Here is an 8,894-nt window from a genome sequence, read left to right as displayed (position 1 = left end):
TTGGTGATTTCTCTTTGTCTTGAGAGATAATTGGATTACGCCTCGGGTGTCTCCAGGGCAGAGAGGAGGAAACCATGATGCATTGTGGGGATGTATTGTCTCTGTAAAACCTGCTTGAGCCAGATTGCCATGCTGCCAGCCAGGGCCCAAAAGATACTTTTACTAACTTTTCAACCCCTGGTCTGATTCATGCCATTTTGTAATATGTTGTTCCCCTGAATGGATTGATTGTGAATATGTAATTTTTATGTGAATGTGATGTATGGTTTTAGAGTTATGAAAGTTAGGTAGAAAGTATGTTTTAACTGTATGTGTAATTGAGTTTCCTCTCAGGAGAAGGGGAGGGAATATGTGGGATGTAACTGATATGTGATTGGTTGTTTTATACCTCCCTGTGGGCGGTCCTGTATTTGAAAAGACTGTAATAAAAACCAGGCTGGGTGTGCCAGCACCTCAGACCACTGCTTGACCCTCAACACGGAGCCTTGTCTCGTTATTGGGGGGATCCGCTGTATGCTGTTACAGACTGATTTCCAGGAGTGGAAGCTGATTCCTGGTAATCTGCTAGCAGCTATTCGTGAGGTTCCAGTTTGAAGTGCTATTTTGTATCCAGTTCGGGAGTTTGGTGTATCCTGCAGTAGCTGTGCCTGTCTCTCAGAAAGGGGCTTATCGCCTAAACGGATTTTAACCCCTTGTCTGCTGAAACGGTCCGTTACATTGGTGGCAAGCAGCGGGATCGTTCCTACAGCCAGAAGGACAGCTACAGGAGACACCATTTCTTTGGATTCTACAATTTAAAGGCAACGCATGTCCCAGTACAGCGACCCTAAAAGCAACAGGATTGAACCAGCAGTGTTATACGAGGAGGAGGACCTGGATGGCCAGGATGCATTAAGGAAAGGCATCTGGTACCAGGCCCTGGATAGTGTACAATACCAGCGGGGTGAGAGTCTCCCCAGTGAAGAGCAGCGGTTGCAGAAGCAAGTGGCCCTGCGGATGCCCTTCCTGGGAGAGCAGCCCCTGGAGGAATGGGTGAAGGATCTAGAGCACCAGGTATGTCAGGAGCTATGGCTGGAGGATGCCTACCAGGCGCTTTGGTGGTATATGGCACAGTATATACCCTGGACAGCCGAACATGACAAGCCAGAGGGAGAGGCGTTTGATGGTCCTGGCTTGTTATGGGAGTCCTTTGCAGAGCCTGACTTCGGGAGCCCTGCACAGTCCAGACTTCAGGACATTTTCTATGAGAGGGAGGCTAGGCATGAGTGGGATGACCCCCATGAGGTAGAGCAAGACCTGGCTCACCTAGCAACCCTGGAGTGGGAACTGGAGCAGGACTACTGAGATCTCTTCCACTCCATTGAGAAGGCTCAGCAGGACGGTAAGGTGACAGACCCAGATGCAGACCCATTCAGCTGGGCAGATATTGTAGAGTGTTACTGGGAAGGACCCCAGGTGGCCGGTAGAGATGGGACCGAGGTCTCTCCACCGGTCCTGCAGGGAATTGGGAGCCCAGTCTCCATTCCCCAGAGGCAATGTGAAGTGCAGGGAGAGGAGAGCAGCGTCCTCCCTCCCAGCGGCAGGCTGAGTTACAGGGGGCAGAGGTAGTTGTTCCTGCCCCCCAGCAGCAGAGTGATATGCCGGGAAGGCAGTGTGAAGTGCAGGGAGAGGAGAGCAGCGTCCTCCCTCCCCAGCGGCAGGCTGAGTTACAGGGGGCAGAGGTAGTTGTTCCTGCCCGCCAGCAGCAGAGTGATATGCCAGGAAGGCAGTGTGAAATGCAGGGAGAGGAGAGCAGCGTCCTCCCTCCCCAGCGGCAGGCTGAGTTACAGGGGGCAGAGGTAGTTGTTCCTGCCCCCCAGCAGCAGAGTGATATGCCGGGAAGGCAGTGTGAAATGCAGGGAGAGGAGAGCAGCGTCCTCCCTCCCCAGCAGCAGGCTGAGTTACAGGGGGCAGAGGTAGTTGTTCCTGCCCCCCAGCAGCAGAGTGATTTTTTGGGAATTGGGAGCCCAGTCTCCATTGACCCTCAACACGGAGCCTTGTCTCGTCATTGGGGGGATCCGCTGTATGCTGTTACAGACTGATTGCCAGGAGTGGAAGCTGATTCCTGTTCGTCTGCTAGCAGCTATTCGTGAGGTTCCAGTTTGGAGTGCTATTTTGTATCCAGTTCGGGAGCTTGGTGTTCTGCAGTAGCTGGGCCTGTCTCTCAGAAAGAGGCTTATCGCCTAAACGGATTTTAACCCCTTGTCTGCAGAAACGGTCCGTTACAGTGGGAAAATCACCTACTTGGCAGTGTGGCAGTTTTTTGTTTAGCCGCAGGAGGAGGTTAACATGGCCATATGTAGAATATGTGGGCAGAAGGTGAAGCGTGGCCGGGGTGCTAATGTTGGCACAACGGCTCTGCGTCAACGTATGCAGCGTCACCATAAAGTGGCCTGGGAGAACCGTGACTCCGATGTGGTGGTCCAGTGGCACCTGGTTTCAGACAGTCAAGGCTCCATCACCTCAGCCGAAGGGAGCTGTCTGTCATTCCTATCTTCTGCTGGTCCAGATGCTCCTGCTCCTCCTCCTCCTCGTCAGTCATTCCGTCAGCAATCGATCTCCGAAGCGATTGCCAAGAGACAGCAGTATGCATGCACGCATCCAACGACGCAGAAGCTGAAAGTGCTCCTGTCCAAGTTGCTGGTGCTGCAGTCCCTCCCTTTCCAAGTGGTGGACTCTGCATCTTTCAGAGAACTGATGGCTTGTGCCGAGCCGAGGTGGAGAGTCCCAAACCATCATTTCTTTGCGAAAAAGGCAGTACCAGCCCTGCACAAATATGTAGAATAGAAGGTGGGCCAGTCCTTGACCCTGTCGGTGTCTGCCAAAGTGCATGGCAGGGCCGACGTGTGGAGCTGTAACTACGGTCAGGGACAGTATATGTCCTTTACAGCCCACTGGGTGAATGTGGTTCCTGCACAGCCACACCAGCAATTTGGCCAGGTCACGCCGCTTCTGCCTCCATGTTGTTACGCTGTTGGTACTCAACTCCAACATTAAACAAATCGCAGCCAATAATGTGTGATAATGCAACAACAAACACCAATTTGAGAACACACATATTCAAAATATCAAATTTTATTATATACCATGATTACATTATAGACATAATAAAACCCATAAAGGACAGATTATGCAGGAGAGAATATGGAAAAATGTGTGTCCCCCGATTACACTGAAATGGTAAGGACACAAAGGCAATAACATCAAATTATAACCATCATGGTTAAGTAACAAACACTGCCCAAGTCCTACACCCACCCAGCATCCATCAATAACAATCCATCTCAGAGGGCACAATGCCTAACTGTGTAATAGAGACTCCCCGACCGGGAGTGCAAACAGCAAGTCCCCAACACAATATTACTCTTGAGCAGCCTAATAACATACACATGAATGGACACAACTGTGGGGATACCAATCAGCGATCAGGAGACACACCACTCCGACGTACATTTTGTCGTCGCTTCCTCTTGGGGGCGTGAAGCCACGCTGTTGGTACTGGGACAATATCCGCCTCTGCCTCCTCATCATCCACCATGTCCTCAGCCTCCACTGCAGGGACAAGTCACAGTGCCCCTCCAGCATACCACATGTGCATGGCACGGCGTTGTCACGATGTTCTGCACCTCGTTTCCCTGGGAGAACGGAGACACACAGGGGAAGAACTGCTCCGTGTCCTTCGTCAAGAAATCGAATCCTGGCTTTCTCCCCGAAAACTCAAAATCGGAACCATGGTGACCGGCAACTGGAAGAACATTGTGTCGGCGCTGCGTCAAGGAAGTCTGAGCAATGTGTCCTGCATGGCACATGTGTTCAATCTGGTTGTCAAGTTCCTGAAGTCTTCCACCCATCTGCAAGACATCCTAAAAATGGGCAGGAAACTTTGCATGCACTTCAGCCACTCGTACACCGCAAAGTACACCCTCCTGCAGTGGCAGAACGGCATCCCCCAACATTGGCTGATATGCGACGTTTCCACCCGTTGGAATTCAACACTCCATATGTTGGACCGACTATATGAACAAATAAAGGATATCAACGATTTCTTGATGATGCAAGCGGATAGGAGTACTCCCCTGTGTAACTTCGATCTGGCAGCTCAGTTGGCCGCTGCCTATCTGCTCCATCGTCCATCGTAGGTTGGTTGATTAAACTGGATCAGATCCATCCCAGGCACCATCTCACCCGTCCCAGTGCCAGTATACTAACCCGCCCTGGTTCTGTTTGGAAAGTTGGACTGGAGAAATGTGCATTTGGGGGAGGAGGGGGCCAATTTCTGGTAGGTTGGTTGATTAAACTGGATCGGATCCATCCCAGGCACCATCTCACCCGTCCCAGTGCCAGTATACTAGCCCGTCCTGGTTCTGTTTGGACAGTTGGACTGAAAAAATGTGCATTTGGGGGGAGGAGGGGGCCAATTTCTGGTAGGTTGGTTGATTAAACTGGATCGGATCCATCCCAGGCACCATCTCACCCGTCCCAGTTCCAGTTTACTAGCCCGCACTTGTTCTGTTTGGACAGTTGGACTGGAGAAATGTGCAATTGGGGGGGGGGAGGGGACCAGTTACTGCCTTACTGGTAGTACCAGTAACTGCCCCCCCCCAAATGCACATTTCTCCAGTCCAACTGACTCCAACACAAACAGAACCAGGGCCACAGGGACCGCTAGTAGTACACTGTGATGGCCCGGACGGGTGAGAAGGTGCCTGGGACGAAGTAAGTGAGTGGGAATGGATGGATCATGGATCTGATCCAGTTTAATTAACAACAATATAACCAACCTACCAGACAGTAACTGTAACTGGTCTGTGACTGTGTTCTGTAGACTGTACACTACTTGGAAGTCAGTGGAACTTGGCTGGCTGCCTTCTGTGGGCGGTGGACCGCGGGCCTTCCCTGGCGCTGGCAGAGTCAGACTGGGCTGTGGCTGGCTGGCTGCCAATAGCGCTTGCTCCTTCTTCAAGACCAAGTTCTCTGCTCTGGGGGGCGGAGCCTGTGGCAACATCAGCCTGACGCGAGACATGCCTGCCTGTGCCGTGCATGCCGATCCAGTCTCGAATCTCTTAAAGAGACAAGCAGCGCAGTGCAGGCAGAGCGGCCGCCGGTGCCCGGCAGGGGGGCCCCTCCAGTCCAGTTTAATTACATTACTCCATCTCCAGATCGGACCGCCCGGGACTCCTGCAGGGTTTTTATTAGCACTGTCTGCAGACAGTGCAGCGCAGCCACACACTCCTGTCCGTCCCACACAGAATAGAATTATAGATAGTAGTTGCGGGCCGGCGCTGGGGGCCCCTAAGGAGTCGGGGGCCTGGGGTGAATTGCCCCCCTTGCCTCTATGGAAGCGCCGGCCCTGACACTGTCACCTTGCCACTCTGTGGTATCCTCCTGCTGCTGCCATCTCCACACTATGTCACCTTGCCACTCTGTGGTATCCTGATGCTGCTGCTGCTGCTACTGTTATCTCCACACTATGTCACCCTGCCACTCTGTGGTATCCTCCTGCTGCTGCGATCTCCACACCATATCACCTTGCCACTCTGTGGCATCCTGTTGCTGCTGCTGCTACTGCCATCTCCACATTATGTCATCTTGCCACTCTGTGGTATCCTCCTGATGCTGCTGCTGCTGCCATCTCCACACTATGTCACCTTGCCACTCTGTGGTATCCTCCTGCTGCTGCTGCCATCTCCACACTATGTCACCTTGCCACTCTGTGGTATCCTCCTGCTGCTGCTGCTACTGCCATCTCCAGACACTCAGTAAGGCCAAGTTAGACTGCTTGACCTTTTACTCCCAAAATGTACTAATCCCTTAGGGGACAGGGGGGTAAAACTTAACATTTAATACAAATGCTTCTAAAATAATAGGCGCTAGAGGAAGGGCCTCTAATACAAACAAACATAAGACAGCCCAAAGGGCCTAAACTAGACATGCATAGTATGGTGACAACAACAATGTAATAAGCAAAACAGGAACGTTCTCACCCAAGTGTGGCGGGGCAAATACCTTGTATAGACAGGTAGGGCACACTAGCCCCAGTCCCTCTAATAGGGCTTTCTAGGGCTTCTGTCTCCCGATTCCTGTCTATGCAGATGCGAATACGATGGCATTGATCCAGTATGGTTACCCACCAGTAATGCCTATTGATGACCCAGGCAACATCAGAGAGAATCCACCATCCACCTCCACACTTGGGTGAGAACATTCCTATTTTGCTTATTACATTATTGTTGTCACCATACTATGCATGTCTAGTTTAGTCCCTTTGGGCTGTCTTATATTTGTTTGTATTAGAGGCCCTTCCTCTAGCGCCTACTATTTTAGAAGCATTTGTATTAAATGTTAAGTTTTACCCCTCTGTCCCCTAGGGGATTAGTACATTTTGTTACTGCCATCACTACACTATGTCACCTTGCCACTCTGTGGCATCTTGATGCTGCTACTGCTAACGTTATCTCCACACTAGGTCACCTTGCCACTCTGTGGTATCCTCCTGCTGCTGCTAACGTTATCTCCATACTAGGTCACCTTGCCACTCTGTGGTATCCTCCTGCTGCTACTGCTATCTCCACACTATGTCACCTTGCCACTCTGTGGTATCCTGATGCTGCTGCCATCTCCACACTATGTCACCTTGCCACTCTGTGGTATCCTGATGCTGCTGCTACTGTTATCTCCACACTATGTCACCCTGCCACTCTGTGGTATCCTCCTGCTGCTGCCATCTCCATACTATGTCACCTTGCCCCTCTGTGGTATCCTGTTGCTGCTGCTGCTGCTACTGCCATCTCCACATTATGTCACCTTGCCACTCTGTGGTATCCTCCTGCTGCTGCTGCCATCTCCACACTATGTCACGTTGCCACTCTGTGGTATCCTGATGCTTCTGCCATCTCCACACTATGTCACCTTGCCACTCTGTGGTATCCTGATGATGCTGCTGCTACTGTTATCTCCACACTATGTCACCTTACCACTCTGTGGTATCCTGATGCTGCTGCCATCTCCACACTATGTCACCTTGCCACTCTGTGGTATCCTGATGCTGCTGCTGCTACTATTATCTCCACCCTATGTCACCTTGCCACTCTGTGGTATCCTCCTGCTGCTGCGATCTCCACACTATATCACCTTGCCACTCTGTGGTATCCTGATGCTGATACTGTTATCTCCACACTATCTCACCCTGCCACTCTGTGGTATCCTCCTGCTGGTGCCATCTCCCTACTATGTCACCTATACACTCTGTGGCATCCTGTTGCTGCTGCTGCTACTGCCATCTCCACACTGTGTCACCTTGCCACTCTGTGGTATTCTCCTGCTGCTGTTGCTGCCATCTCCACACTATGTCACCTTGCCACTCTGTGGTATCCTCCTGCTGCTGCTGCTGCTACTGCCATCTCCACACTATGTCACCTTGCCACTCTGTGGTATATTGATGCTTCTGCTGCTTCTGCCATCTCCACACTATGTCACCTTGCCACTCTGTGGCATATTGATGCTTCTGCTGCTACAGTTATCTCCAGACTATGTCACCTTGCCACTCTGTGGTATCCTCCTGATGCTACTGCTATCTCCACACTATGTCACCTTGCCACTCTGTGATATCCTGATGCTGCTGCTACTGTTATCTCCACACTATGTCACCTTGCCACTCTGTGGTATCCTGATGCTGCTGCTACTGTTATCTCCACACTATGTCACCCTGCCACTCTGTGGTATCCTCCTGCTGCTGCCATCTCCATACTATGTCACCTTGCCACTCTGTGGTATCCTGTTGCTGCTACTGCCATCTCCACACTATGTCACCTTGCCACTCTGTGGTATCCTCCTGCTGCTGCCATCTCCACACTATGTCACCTTGCCACTCTGTGGTACCCTGATGCTGCTGCCATCTCCACACTATGTCACCTTGCCACTCTGTGGTATCCTGATGCTGCTGCTGCTACTGTTATCTCCACACTATGTCACCTTGCCACTCTGTGGTATCCTCCTGCTGCTGCGATTTCCACACTATGTCACCTTGCCACTATGTGGTATCCTGATGCTGCTGCTGCTACTGTTATCTCCACACTATGTCACCCTGCCACTCTGTGGTATCCTCCTGCTGCTGCTGTCATCTCCACACTATATTACCTTGCCACTCTGTGGTATCCTCCTGCTGCTGCTGCTACTGTCATCTCCACACTATGTCACCTTGCCACTCTGTGGCATCTTCCTGCTACTGCTGCTGCTGCTACTGCCATCTCCACACTATGTTACCTTGCCACTCTGTGGTATATTGATGCTTCTGCTGCTTCTGCCATCTCCACACTATGTCACCTTGCCACTCTGTGGCATATTGATGCTTCTGCTGCTACAGTTATCTCCAGACTATGTCACCTTGCCACTCTGTGGTATCCTCCTGATGCTACTGCTATCTCCACACTATGTCACCTTGCCACTCTGTGGTATCCTGATGCTGCTGCTACTGTTATCTCCACACTATGTCACCTTGCCACTCTGTGGTATCCTGATGCTGCTGCTACTGTTATCTCCACACTATGTCACCCTGCCACTCTGTGGTATCCTCCTGCTGCTGCCATCTCCATACTATGTCACCTTGCCACTCTGTGGTATCCTGTTGCTGCTACTGCCATCTCCACACTATGTCACCTTGCCACTCTGTGGTATCCTCCTGCTGCTGCCATCTCCACACTATGTCACCTTGCCACTCTGTGGTACCCTGATGCTGCTGCCATCTCCACACTATGTCACCTTGCCACTCTGTGGTATCCTGATGCTGCTGCTGCTACTGTTATCTCCACACTATGTCACCTTGCCACTCTGTGGTATCCTCCTGCTGCTGCGATTTC

Source organism: Bufo bufo, chromosome 2 (genome assembly GCF_905171765.1).
Source record: "Bufo bufo chromosome 2, aBufBuf1.1, whole genome shotgun sequence".
Lineage (NCBI taxonomy): Eukaryota > Metazoa > Chordata > Amphibia > Anura > Bufonidae > Bufo > Bufo bufo.
Note: the sequence above shows the minus strand (reverse complement) of the source record.